We start from the raw sequence: 14458 nt of genomic DNA, 5'->3' as shown, positions 1-14458 counted from the left end.
CGTGTGTGAGACTCTGGGAACACCTCAGCCCAGTAAAAATAAATATGTAAAAGGTAGATAAATAGTATCCACTAAAAATTCCTGCGTGGGGCATTGTGGGTACGTGAGCAGAAGATGACAAAATTACCGCCATACAGCATGCTCTCCAGGTGCTGTGTGAGTTACAGGGCAGAATCGGCAAGAAAGTCAGCCTCCTGGCCAGGAGTTTGTGTTATATCTGTGAGAGGCAAAATTATGTCAGAGGATTTACCTGTGTTATTTCTCAAAATAGCGTGCAGATTGGCAATGTTCCCATAATCCTTTTAGAAAAGCAAAACTATATTTTGTTGAAGCCAAAATAAGGACATATAGTAGTAATGGCGATTGCATCTTGCCGGGAGGCAGAGAGCCTAATGGTCAGTGCTGAGTCACACCACCCCAGGTTCACAGCACCACTCTACAGGGGACAGCCAATGAATGATGTCACTGCTAGAGCCTCAGATGATGTCACCCACCCCCTAGAGCCATAGATGACATCACCACTAGCCTTAGGTGACATCACTGCTAGAGCCTTAGATGATGTCACTCCTAGAGCCTTGGTGTGGTGATGTCACACTATTAACGCTATTTAACTCTTGTTGTTGTTCTTACGACCACAGAAAGTTCCAGAAGGCTGTGGCCTGGGCATGCAGCAGAAAGTCACTGATCCTTTTCAGAGGATGTGAGGATCTCCCACAGACCACCATCCCTGAGAATGAGGCCAGAGTGGGAGCCACATTTGGGCCCTGGCTCAACAGAGGGCAAAACACAGAGGCCTCCGTCCTTCAGACACTCAGAGGGTACGAGGTTCCTTGTGTATCTTCCCGCCACTCTAAGAAAAACCTTTACGTTGCCTAGGATCAGAGGCATGAGGCCATGGGCTAGCCAGGACTCCTCTCCTCCTCCCCACACAAGCTCAGCCTCTTCTTGCCTCAAGCCACAAGCTCTGTCCCAGCAAGGGTTGACCTGGTGTTTCCAGATTGTTCCTTCTTATCCCTGAGAACACAGATCCCAGCCCCCGAGGAAAGAGAAGACATCAGTACAGAGCCTGGAGAAGACAGGGAAGGACGAGGTGACTTCAGTGAGCCAGCTGATGGTAGAGGGAACTTGGGCCTCAGGAAGGAAAAGAGGCTTCAAGAATACAGCAGCAGCCTGCAGCTCTGACTACCCCACCCAAGAAACTATTTCCACTCCTCACCACGCACTCTCCTGGCTCCTTCAGAGCACAGGAGCCCCATAAGCTGACGACGGGTTCTGAGGTTTTCTAGCTGTGTGCCTTGGCCCATATCACCTGGACCTCACTAACTCCATCCGTCAAGTGGGTACAAAGTAATGTCTGGCCACAGGGAAATATTCAAAGCCTGTGAGACTCCAACACAGCCCCCGTTCACTAGCTGCTGTGTGCCCGATCAGTCCTGCTACAGTTGTAATTTGTAAGAGAGGCGCGGAGCTAGTCATGATCACAAGGGGGTTTGGACAGCAAAGCCCCAGTACTGGGGAGGGGCACAGAGGATCCCTTCAGCCATGACCACTGAGGGAGATAGATGCAGACATTCGTCACTGGGAGAAGCATCCTGCTTTCCCAAAGGCCAAATGCAGAAAATTCTGTGTCCTGTGCCTGGAATGAAGAGTCAGGCAGTCTGGTCACCTGCTGTGCCACCAGGCCAAGACAAGCCTGGGACAGACAGGCATCTTCAGAGGGAGGAGCCACAGCCTCGGTGAGCAGGCTGAGCAGAGATGTCACCCCCGCAGTATGAGCTGAGAAGTCCTGGCTCCCGGGTGGGCAGCCCTGACCGAATCTGGGAGCCGCTGGGCAGTGGGGTGGTGGGGAGGGTGTTGATTTCCTGGAGACTAGGCCACAGGCAGGCCCTCAACTGTGAAAGTTGTCCACAGTGCAGAGATGATAGAGATGAGGGTCCCAGCAGGGTCAGGGCTCTCCAGAGGCGGCTGAGACAGAGCAGGCCCCTGAGGAGGCCAGACACCAAATGGTGCTGGGGTAGAGATCACAGAGTCTCATCTTCCTTGAGGCTCTCTTTCTCCCCCCCCCCATACTATCTTCAGAGCAGGGCTCCCTTGACCCCACCCCCACCCATTTCATTTCATCTCAACCCTCCGGGGCCTCTCTCTGTCCCCCCTGCTGACCCCCTCCCTCGCTATCTCCCCACCTCCCTCAGAGACCTGTCGCCTCCTTTTTCTCTTTCCGCAGTCTCCCCGGATCCCAGGCAGGCTACAGACCCAGCCCCGCAGGCTTTGATGCCCCGAGGTGTAAGATTGTGGCCGTCCAGAGCAGGACAGCCAGGCTTCTGCCTGTTGATTGATCACAGCGGCTCCAGCCTGCTAACACAAGGATAGGGGGACAGGACGGGAGTGTGGCCCACCCTGTCGCTCCTGCCTGGCAGGGACCTTCTTACTAAAACACAGAAAGGATGCCAGTCACAGAGGAAGATGGGTACCCGGATCCCATCTCCAGCAGGGGTCTTTTCCCTCCATTGAGCTGCAGTTGGAGCTGATGGCCCCGGTACTCCGCTCAAAGTCAGTTTTAAGGGCCCCTATCACGGCGGCAAGCGTGGTTAGGAATGTCTGTATCCAGCGATCAGGCTGGTTAAGAACCCTTGCGGGGACAGGTGATCCTCCAGTGCCCCTGAAATACACCTGGCCCCTAGAGGGCGCCCCAGAGCCCCCACAGCGACCGCACCCCACGGCTTCCAGCTGAGCCACCTCCCACTCGCACCAGTATTTGAGACGCTGCCAGCCGGGGCTTGAGTGGCAACCTGAGTGTCTTAACGGAAGGCATCAGACTGAATCTGAACAGAAAAGTACACTGTTCTTCTCTGTGTTGGGACGTTACAGGTTCTCAGGCAGAGAAAGGGTCGGCAGGGTGGCCCGCCATTATTGGTAAAAGAGCTTGGCTAACCTTTTTCCTAGGACCTCTATCAGGATGGTCTGTGGATTCCAGGGTTCCCACTGGGTGTGGCTGTCATGCGGCAAGAATCTTAGGGAGAGGGATAAAATCGTTGTTGAAGCATCTTGTACTGCAAGGATTTTTTTTTTTTTTTTTTTAAGAATGAAATAAGAAAGTGGGCTGGGGAGATGGCTCAGCAGAAAGAGGTGCTTGCCACCAAGGCTAGTAAGCCAAGTCTTGTCCTAGAACCCAGGGCGGAAAGAGAAAACTGACCTCCACAGGCTGTCCTCTGACTTCCACACAGGAGCCACGAGACATGCACACGCTCACGTGCACGTCGCTCTCTCTCTCTCTCTCTCTCTCTCTCTCTCTCTCTCTCTCACACACACACACACACACACACACACACACACACACTCACATAATTAAAAAAATATTTTTTTAAGAACGAAGGGAGTCTTTGTGACTATTTACCTATGTGGCAGCCTCCTCTGAGGTGTGCAAAAGCCCCTCCACTTTGTACCGAAGGTCCAAAGAGCAGTTCTCAGCCGGCCCCTATAGACACGTGACTGTGGTGTGCCAGAGAAGAACCTGGGGACAGGCGCTCACTATGGGGACACACCAGTCATCTTCCTCTTTTACAGACAGAAGAACCATGGCCTGGGAAAGTGGCCAGCAGTTGAGTGATGGGCTCCAACCTTCCCAGCCTTGGTGGAGACCCCAGACCCTAGCTCCAAGCAGAACACAGAAACATCTTCAGGAGGTCACAGTGATACAGGTTCACAGAGGCGGCCAAGGAGCAGGGTTTGGGGTCCCAAACAATTTTCCTGTTTTATGCATGCTCATCTGAGATCTTGAAAATAAAATCCAGCTGGGGTTTGAAGAGAACTGGGCGTTTACTTTCCCTACTCCGAGGTGGGAGAGCATTACCCCACACACGGAGCCCTTGGCCCCATGTCCCTCGGTTCCAGTGTCCCTGCCCCAGCTGCACTGCACTGGGTCTTAAGAATAAACGGAGAAAACACGGGTCACTTGCTTTGCATTTATTATGACAAAGTAAGTTTCAATTCCTGCCTATAAGCCTTTCTGTCTTTATTTTATGCCCAGAAGGAAGCACTACAGGGAAGGAGCCCGGTGTGCTTGACCACCATCAAGGACAATTTTCCCCGCACACAGACAACGCTTGAGACACACAGGCCACTAGATCCTTAATATCAAGTTTTAAAGACTCTTCCAGTGAGCTTGCTGCCTCAGACATTTTGAACATGCTTTATTTAATAATGCCCCGTTCGACTCAAGCAATTTAAATATTTGCTCCGATCAGCAATCATTTGATCCTTCATTTCCAGCCGAAGACTAATTTCTCTGGGTTATTTTTCTTTGGAGCTGGGTGAGCCCTGAGGCGGGGCGGCCTCTCTGCTCTGTGGAAAGGGGACCCAGCCGCCCTTGAGCGGCAGCCCTGAGGCTTTTATGATGTTTATGCGGTTCCCCTCAGGTCTATGTCACCGGAGACAGAAGATATCATTTAAAAGACTAATACGGCAAGATAATCAGAGAGAGATTTTTAAAAACAAAACATCGAAATGGGAAGAAATTCGTAATAAGGGGGTGATCTGGTGGGGGGGCACATTCTGATGTCAACCGCCTGCTTTTTTCCCAGTGGGCTCCTTTTGTGACAACTGTCCAAACGGCTGTGGGTGTCCATTTGTTACCAGTTAAGGTTGAGAGAGGAAGGAGTTGGATTTTAAATTTCAGTCCACTATGTTTTAAAAGAAAAAAAGGAAACTCACTTTGATTTACTGATTTTGGGGGAAACAGTTTACTAGTTATGTTTCAGAATTTTTTGTTGTTGTTGGTTACTGGTCTCATTGTAATGGTGTTTGCTACATGGTTAACGATTGCAATATTTAAAATAAAAACAGCTTTCATTTTATCTCCTCATGCCGCCTTCACAGATAACAGGCTTCCCTCTTGAGGGGGTCATAAAGCCATCATTAATGCAACAGACGCTGGACAAACTGACAAGCCTCCCTGGTCCAGCCCGGGTGAGCCGCCTGGGTGATGTTGGAGAGTAGAGGGTCTCTGACCTTATCTTGGCAACCTCTGCATGGGACCTCTGCTCCCACAAGGAGGGATGTTCTGGGAGAGAGCAGCAGCTATTACAGAAGGTGCCACCAGGCCGCCTAAGCCCATGTCCTGGCCGGACATGTTTACCGTGGGGTGATTTACGGCACCCAGGTGTTGGCTTGGGAAACATCTCCGACATCGGCCAGACCCAGGCGGTTTCTACTCCTTAACAGTCAGTGAGTCCAAAAGACCCACATGGCCGTTCACAACTGTCACTCCGGTTGGGAACCCGACGCCCTCACAGAGACACATACAGGCAAAATTTTCATGCATACAAAATAAAAATGAATAAATCAAAAAATATAAAATAAAAGCGCAAGGCCCTGGGTTCGGTCCTCAGCTCCGAAAAAAAAAGAAAGAAAAAAATATAAAATAAAACTTGCTGGTCCAAAGCAGGTTCCTCTCCAGTGGAGTCAGCACAGGGGAGCTAAGCATTAGCCCATCGGCTCCACAGGGGGAATCTCCCGGCTGCCATTCTGAGCTGATATCTTCCCTTAAGAGCAGTCACCTTTTTGTAGCTTCATGGGCACAGAACGACCTCCCTAATTTCCCAGGGCTTCCCCACTCAGTCCTGCTAAGCGGTCTGAAGGAGGCACCTGAGAATGTGGGCTTGTTCCCCGGTTCTCCAGGAGAGCCTGGTTGGAACTGCTCTCAGGATCCTGGAGAACTGTGGTCCCTGTCACCTTTGCTGGTTTTGCCTGCAGGTGACCGCAGGATTGTTTAATGGACTTCCCTGACTTTGAGCCCTGACAGCCCAAGCAAGCCTGGCAAAGGGTGACACCAAGTCAAAAACAGACTCTGGAATTTTAAATGTGGCCTTTTTCAGGTTGGCTACCAAAACGGATTTAGATTTTTATTTTGCCCTTCCTAACTCACCAACATTTAAAGGAATTTGTTATGCAGCTGTTTTTGCTGCCGACGCTCGGGAAGTCACCACACGTCTGTCTGGGCGCCCGTAGGGACGGAGGTTGAGTCTTCGTTTCTGCCTTCCTTTTGAGACCTAACTTTCACACTGAAAGTTCTGCTGACTGACGTTAAGAGCTCATTTAGTCTTAGCCGGGCCCCCTTCCTTTTTCTACCCCTTCATGAAAAGAACAGTTTTCCTTTGCCTCCCTGGAAAGATCCAGAGCCGCATACAGAAAGCATGTGCTTGATTGCAGCGAGTTGCAGCGCGGGGGCCATTCGATGCGGCTGCGGCAAATGGCATAATTTAAGTCTTTTAAGCCGAAGATTTGAATGCTAACAAATTTCCTTTTAAAAGGATTTCAACCTCTCCTTGCGTGTGTTCCTTTCTCCCCCGGCTCTAAATACACACAAACCCCCACATTTAAAAAAAAAAAAAAAAAAAAAAAAGGAAAGAAAGAAAAGAAAACATTGATTTGCCATCGTAGGCACGGGAACTAGCGTGATTGTTGAAAATTACTAGCCCTGGGGCGAGGGGGTGATACCCAGCAATAAAACAAAAACTTGTATTCACAACCCTTGCAGCAGCCGCCGGTTCAGGACGGTGACTGCCGGGCTGTGCTGAGCCCCACCTCCCGTCTCGGCTGCACCAAAGTGGTGGAAACTGGTTTAAGGAAAGATCTTTGCTTCACGGGGGTCCCCCACGTCTGCGTTTCTATCTTAAACCACAGGGGATGCCGGGGAGGACAGCGATGTGTGACCCCAGACCCGTGAAATATGCGCGTGGCCGAGAGGCTTTAAAGGACGGGAGAGAGGATCATCAGGGTGCCTGGGGCTTGAGAGCAAACCCAGGGCACACCTCGGGCTCCATTTATTTACCCTCCTCTGGAGCTGCCCCCAAGCATAGTCCAAGCAGGTGACTATGGAAAGATTTTTTTTTAATTGTAAATTACAAGAGGATTTTTTTTTTTTAAATCTGAATGCCATGCTAGTTATGAGATCCGAACATTGGGGGTGAACACCGAGATTCAGGGCCTGGTAAACGGCTAAACAGATTTAGTAGGCTTGCTTAACATATAAACATCTGAAACCCGTTTCCTGTTTAAGAAAAAAAAAGTCTAGGTAGGCGACCTCAGGTTTTTTTTTTTTTTCCCTTTTTTTTTTTTTTTTTTTTTTTTTTTTTTTGATTAACAAATGTGAATTGTACATCACGGTGGGGAAAAAAAATGATCCACACTTGGTGGTCTTCTGAAGCTCCCCGTATGGGAGAGAGAGAGGAAAAAAAATACAAAAATAAACGTTACCTCTCTCTCTCTCTCAGGGTGGGCAGTGCCATTTCTCCAGGCGTCCAGGGCTCTGGCTAATGTTAGGGCTGTCACTACGGGCAGAATCCCCGGGGCCTTCGAGCCTCACTCCTGGAAGGCCTAATGCTAGGCTGTATCTCCAGGCCTTGCTATCTCCAGGCCTCGGAATCAGCTCTGCAGGCTGGTATCACCCATTGAGTGACCTGCTCCATGGCCGTTCTAGACCCCGGAGGTCCCCTGAGAGCCCTTCAACAGAAGGGAGAACAGAGAACATTAATTTGCTGTCTGAGCTCAGAAGCCACAGCGAGCTGGTGCTCAGGCCTCGGGGACAAAGCGCCAGCTGCGATTTGTTCCTCGGAAAAGAGCTTAGGGGTTCTGGCACTTTCTGACAAGATACATTTTATAGGATTTGTGCTAAAATTTGATATTAGATGTTAGGAATTGAGGTTTAATAGTCTCCAGTGATAACAGCAACAGCTGGGGCCTTTGACAGCTATGGGGGTCCTTTCCAGTCCCGAGTTCCATAATAAAGCTATTTATGTCAAACACCTTATAAGGGAAAGATTTAGCCCTGAAGTCAATAGAACATACAATACGTTTTGTATTTGGATAAGGGGGGAACTCCATGATCGGGGATGTGTGTTGGTTTGGGTTTGGACTTTTAGGCGTACGGAGGCTGTGTGGCTGTTGAAAACCTGCCACCCTTGCTTTTGCATGCAAAGCCTCTCACTTTCCATACCATACGTTCTTAGACAACAAAGATTCCTTCGTTTTGCTTTTCCTAGTCCCCGGGGAGGCGTGGACAGAGCTTGGGTGGGGTTTGATTTGATTTCTATCACCTCCAAGCCCACCCCCCACATTAACTCCTACTCAAGGAGGTGTTAGAAGCTCAAGGTTCCCTTATTTTCTGGTCACAATTTCATTTGGGGGGAGTCAAGGTACGTTTCGGTTCCACGGAATAAACCCATCAGTATCCTCAGGGAGAAAAAATAAAACCTTGCCAGTAAAAGACCGGTGACCTTCGCTCACTTGGGTGTTGCCAGCGTGGTTTTGGAGGAACCTCCGGCTCCCCACACTCCCCAGGACTCGAGGACTCTAAAGTTTTCTGAGGAAATGGGTGGCAGGGAACCTGGAGCCAACACACATGGCCAGTCCAACGCTGGCTGCTCAGAGCTGCCCAGCTCCCTCCTTATCTCTTCAACGCAGATAAAGAGCAGGACATCCTGGAGACAGAAGGGCACCCCAATTAGCAGAGTCCGGGGGTTCGCAGGCGTCTCACGCCACACAGGGCTCTGCGGCCTGAGTCTTTTTAGCTAGCAGGCGGAAGGATCAGGGGTTCACGCAGAAGCCCCAGCCGGGTGGTGACTCAGTCACCCAGATGCTCTGGGCTCCTGCTCCAGGCCTCGCTCCCCTACAGTGACATGGACGCCCTGTTTGCTGGGGAACTAGTGAAAAGCCCACTCTGTGCACTTGGAGTCAACAGCTCTCTGTGCTCAGCAAAGAGAAGTCTCAGGCTCCTGTTCTGTGGTCACAACTGGAATGGAAGGACAGACACACTGAAAAATGACTCGGGCCTCTCTCCCCTTGCCTCCCACTCTGGGCTGGACAGAAGGTGGCCTCTTTTTGCTTTAGAATACAGAGGGCCTAGACTCTGCTTCTGTCTAGAGTTTCACCGCCACCCCCCCCCCCAAACCCGACCCTAGAGAGATGGCAGTATGGAGGAGACCCCACCCACCTCCTGTCAGCGGTGGGAAAAGCAGCAGGTGGAACTTGTTGCTGGGAATGTAATTGCTCTGAGTGACAACCCTGCTCCTGAGGGGGACAGGAAGGTGTCAGGAACCAGCTGCAAATGCTGGTGGCTTAGCACCTCTTCTGATGAATTTGAAGCCATAGGTGTGGGTGCAAGTTGTCTCCCACCCTGGAGATCTTGGTGTCAACACCGCTGCCCTTTCTTCTCAGCAGAAGAGACTGGAGGAGTTGCTAACAGCCTCAAGGGAGGCAGGCCTGTGGTGTGGAGAGAAGCTCACTTGACACAGTAGCCCTACGGGGCAGGGTCTGCCCTGCCCGCCCTTCATTTTATAGATAGGGAAACCAAGGCAAAGCCTGACTGCTGCATCCTGATGAAGGCTATAGGCAGGAAGGGAGTGACTACATCTCGGGACGTGGCAACAGGAGTTCAATGGCTATGGTGAAAACCAGGACATTCTGCTGCCTGGACAAGTCACCGTGCCATGCTAAGCCTGGGATGCCCCATCTGTGAGATCACAGTGCCCACTAGTAGCTGTCACCAAGGGGCATGAACAGGGAATGAAAAGCCCGTGTCTCATTGGAAGTGCTCAGCAAGCTGTAACCATGGTGACCTGGGATACTAGCCTGCTACCGTCCAGGAGCCTCAGTCTTGCCTCAGGAACCGAACTGGAAACTGTGCATGCATTCTCAGATGCCCAATGGCTAAGCTGCAAAGGCAGGACTGTGGCATATATACCCCAGCATTGGGGGCTTAGCCAGGGTAACTGGACCTGGCTGATACCAGATGTCTTCAAGTGCCAGTGGAGGGTGGGCACCACACACTATGCTCCAGCCTCCCCCAGGGGAACCTACCAAGAGCCCCACAGTCAGCCCCAAGCCTCACCGTGTCACCGCAAGAACCGGGTCCTGACACAGCGTCACTGCATGATACAGGAGTCGCCTGACTCTAGCCACCCATCCTCTGGCTCCCACCATGTCTGTTTGCACACAAAACTCTTTTCTCCACCTTCTTCAAAGTCGTCTTATCCATTCTCCTCCAGTGTCATATGGAGGCCAAGCTGTGAGCCCCAGGAATAGTAAACAGCCCACATCCTGCGGCCAGCTCCCAGACAGGCATAGGGCTCTCCTTGTAGCCAGCCAGGGTCCTGACTCAGAGGCCAGGAAGCAGCGGCAGGGAGCTTGAGAGCTGGTGTCTAGAAGCCCGGAAACCAAATCCTACTTCTGTCTCTTCCAGGCAGTGCCTCCTTGCCTCAGGTGCTTGCCCTGTTTGGAGCTCAGTTTCCTCAAACATAGTGAACATAGTAGGGCAACAGCAAGCCTGGTGGGACAGCTCCTGTTGTCAGAAAACACATTGTTTTCTAGCCAGACTACGAAAAACATGGTAGAGGGAGTGAGAGCTCACCTTTAAAAAATCGGGACAGCCACTCCACAATAGAAAGATCAGCAAAAGAAACATGTGGCAAGGCGATGTTGGGGTGACCCACTACCGTAGAGACTGATTTTTATGTGTATGTTTTTGTCTGTTGCCCCTTTGCTGGGCAACCCTGGGCAAGTAACTTGCCGCTCCTGGTCCTGTTTCCCTTTGTGTCGATGCTGAGCCCTAAGTCCACCTCTATATTCTTCTTCCTTTAATGGCTGAATAAACCCTTAGCCACCGGATGTCGACAAGCACACCATTCTCTGCACCAGCTTGCACTTACATTTAAAGTCCCCAAGCTTAATGCTAAACCCTCAGAAAAAAACGGGGCACCCCTCTCCATTCTGATAGATCTTTCTCTGACTTCTCTCTTTTCTCTCTTCTCTCTTCTCTCTGTCTGCCTGTTTGTCTCTTTTGTCTCTGTCTATCTCTCTGTCTGTCTCTTTTGTCTCTGTCTATCTCTCTGTCTCTTTTGTCTCTGTCTATCTCTCTGTCTCTTTTGTCTCTGTCTATCTCTCTGTCTCTTTTGTCTCTGTCTATCTCTCTGTCTCTTTTGTCTCTGTCTATCTCTCTGTCTGTTTCTTTTGTCTCTTTTGTCTCTTGTCTCTCTTGTCTCTCTTGTCTCTCTTGTCTCTCTTGTCTCTCTTGTCTCTCTTGTCTCTCTTGTCTCTCTTGTCTCTCTTGTCTCTCTTGTCTCTCTTGTCTCTTTTGTCTCTGCCTGCCTCTCTCTGCCTGCCTCTCTCTGCCTGCCTCTCTCTGCCTCTCTCTCTCTGTCTCTCTCTCTCTCTGTCTCTCTCTCTCTCTGTCTCTCTCTCTCTCTGTCTCTCTCTGTCTCTGTCTCTCTCTCTCTGTCTCTGTCTCTCTCTCTGTCTCTCTCTCTGTCTCTCTCTCTGTCTCTCTCTCTGTCTGTCTCTCTCTCTCTGTCTCTCTATCTCTCTGTCTCTCTCTATCTCTCTGTCTCTCTCTCTCTCTGTCTCTCTCTCTGTCTCTCTCTCTCTGTCTCTCTCTGTCTCTGTCTCTCTCTCTCTCTCTCTCTCTGTCTCTCTCTCTCTGTCTGTCTCTCTCTCTCTCTCTCTCTGTCTCTCTCTCTCTCTCTCTCTCTCTCTCTGTCTCTCTCTCTGTCTCTCTCTCTCTCTCTCTCTCTCTCTCTCTCTCTCTCTCTCTCTCTCTCTCTCTCTCTCTCTCTCTCTCTCTCTCGTCTCCCTGAGCACATCTTCTCCTGAGATCCACCTGCCTTGGAAGGTCGAGAGGGCCCAGGCCCACAAATACGAAGCAGGTAGTGGGGCAGGGCATTCTGGGAGCAGAGAGGAAGGAAATAGTATCACCTGCTCAGGGCAAGCGGCCTCTGAGACCTGATGGGAGACTCAGAAGAGTTCCCACCTTGCCCTGTGCCATAGAGTCACCAGGAGTAATCCTAATACCTCATCAGCCAGGACCCCATGCCTCTGAGTGTAAGAACCTTAGAGGGTGTCAGCAGGGGGGATTCAGTGAGGGAGGGCTCAACAAGGGGGAGGGGTGTCAGCAGGGGAAGTCAGTGGGGGAGGGGGCTCAACAAGGGGGCGATGTGCCTCATCAGGGCTTGACAGTGCACAGATTAGCTAGTGATGTCTGCACAGGACATGTTACCCATTTGCCCTCACTGACTGACGTTTGCAAGGGGTCCAGGGCTCACCCAGGCCTCGGCTGGTGTAAAGTTAGGGCTCAGGCCTGGACCTCTCTCAGTGGCATCGTTTTATCCAAGGGTGGCATGTTCAACTAGCAGTCTCATCTCAAGGCCTCCTTCGGCTCACACTGTCCAGGCTGAAGACCTCAGCAAGCCTTATCTCCAAGATCCGTGGGCTCGGCAGCTTCCAGTGACTAAGTAAAAACTCAATTCCAAGAGCTCACAAAGCAAGAAAGAAAGGCCTGTGTGATAAGGGATATGGCCCAGAGTTGTGCAAACGAGAAAACACTCACCAGAGAAGGCAGAGGCAGACCAATCAGGAAAGCAGAAGGACGGGGGAAATCGGCTTTGTAAATGTGATCAGCACCCACGCCCCTCCTGCGCCCTGTCTCCTATGGTTTGGGAGAGCATGGTCCGTTTTGCGCATGGGTATGAGAACCGTGACTAAGGCAGGTTTGTGTTGATCTGCCCTGTGCTGGAGAGGGGAGACAGACACCAATGCAGTGAAGCTGGAAATAGAACAATACTGTTGACTCCAAACAAGGCTTAGAAGATGTCATTAAAAGTAAAATCAAACCAGGCATGGTGACACACACACCCTTAGTCCCAGCTCTTGGGGATTGGGGCATGTGGATCTCTCTGAGTCTGAGGTTAGCCTGGTCTATGTAGCCAGTTCTAGGCTAGCCATGGTTACACAGTGAGACCCTGCCCCCACCAAAAAAAAAAAAAGAAAGAAAGAAAGAAAGAAAAAGAAAAAGAAAGAAAAGAGAAAAGAAAAAAAAGAGAGAGCATGTGTATGTGTGTGTGTCAATATGAAGTCCATGTTTAATTTCAACACAGAAATTGCAGAGAAGTTTTTTCTCTTCCTCCTCTGTTACATCAAATTAGTTTGGGAGACAGAAAGCATGAGTGTACCGGGCTGTGTTCCCAATGAAATAAGACAGGTTGTGTGGGAAGCAAGTTACTGTGGAGGCGGGAAACAGAACACTGCAACTGGCTTCCGAAGGGAAGTGAAGGAGGTCCAAATCGTTTTTATCTTCCCAGACCAGATGCTCCAGTAGATGCGTCCACGGTCCTAAGGTCCAGTCATGAAAGCGAGAGGCAGGTGTGTGATAAGCAGGGTCCCTTGGTGCCCTGGCTGGAACGACCACAGGGCATTCCCTCTGGGACCAGACTCACACCAGGGTGAGCAGCCCCGGGAATTGCCCACACACATCTCCTCTGCCAATCTTCTGTGCAACCAATGAATGGCACAGTTGTTCCCCAGGGTCCTGGAATGTGGGAACAGGAGCTCCAGCCGTGCAACCCCTTGCTCTGGGTTAACGTCTATCTCGGTTCCTTTTTTTTCTTTCCCAAACCCCAGATTAGGACTTTACGAACCAAATCCGTTTTCCAGAATGTGAGTGAACAATACCGAGCCGTGCCTTTCAGGCTGTGGTGACTTCTGCTCGCTGCCTATGTCCGACATTTCCTATCCCTATAAATAGGGGTTTCGCTCAGAGGGTGCAGCCCAGTACCCCTGTCTGCTTTGTACTTTAATCAGTGCTTTCCTGCTGGCGATGTTTGCCTTCCAGCAAAGGAGTGCTAATTTTATCTTGCAAAAGTGGATATCTGCTTACGTCCCTTCTACCTTGGAGAAAGATAACCAAACACGGGTTATGTCATCTAAATTCGGCAAACCTCTGAGATCAAAGGCGTAGTGTATACACCTGCCAAAGTTGATGGAACGGCCACTGGCAGAGCCTTCCGCCTGGCTCGCGTGTGCCCCATTGATAGACGCTCTGCCTTTCTGGGAGAGAGACTCTCGGGGCTCTGTTTGTGCCAGTTGATCTCCACGATACCAGGAGGTTTTTGAAGGAGGAATCCAAAATAGACATGCCCTCGTCACCCCCTGTGGAAGCCCGCATCACAGGAAATGGCACAAAGTCAAATGTTCGTAATGGGAGCGGCGACGTTAGACGAGATAAGCGGCCTCCTCCTCACAGGACGTCTCGTGTTTAGAGTGAAGTCAGAAAGATCCATTGCCAATGACACCTGAGCATGTCTCCTCTGATGCTTGCCTGCATCCGGCCCAGTGTGCATTTCCCAGGGCTCCAAGCTCCTGTAAGCACACATACCCCAGCACAGCACACGCATGCGCACATGCGCATGCACGCGCTAACTCGATGTGTTCGGTCCTAGAACTAGGTGCATCTTTCTGGTTGACCTTCTCCCATCTGACTAGTATATCATTTACAACAGTTTACTTTGCTGTTTTTAAAGGTTTTTCTCTTTTAAATAGCATGTTATTAATACACTACCATGGTTTTCATTGTGACATTTTCATACCTGTATGTGGCATACTTAGATCATGTTGACTCCGGTCATACCTCTTG

Source organism: Rattus rattus, chromosome 17 (assembly GCF_011064425.1).
Source record: "Rattus rattus isolate New Zealand chromosome 17, Rrattus_CSIRO_v1, whole genome shotgun sequence".
In the NCBI taxonomy this organism is placed as follows: Eukaryota; Metazoa; Chordata; class Mammalia; order Rodentia; family Muridae; genus Rattus; species Rattus rattus.
The sequence above is the reverse complement of the archived record's forward strand: the minus strand, read 5'-3'. Positions refer to the sequence as shown.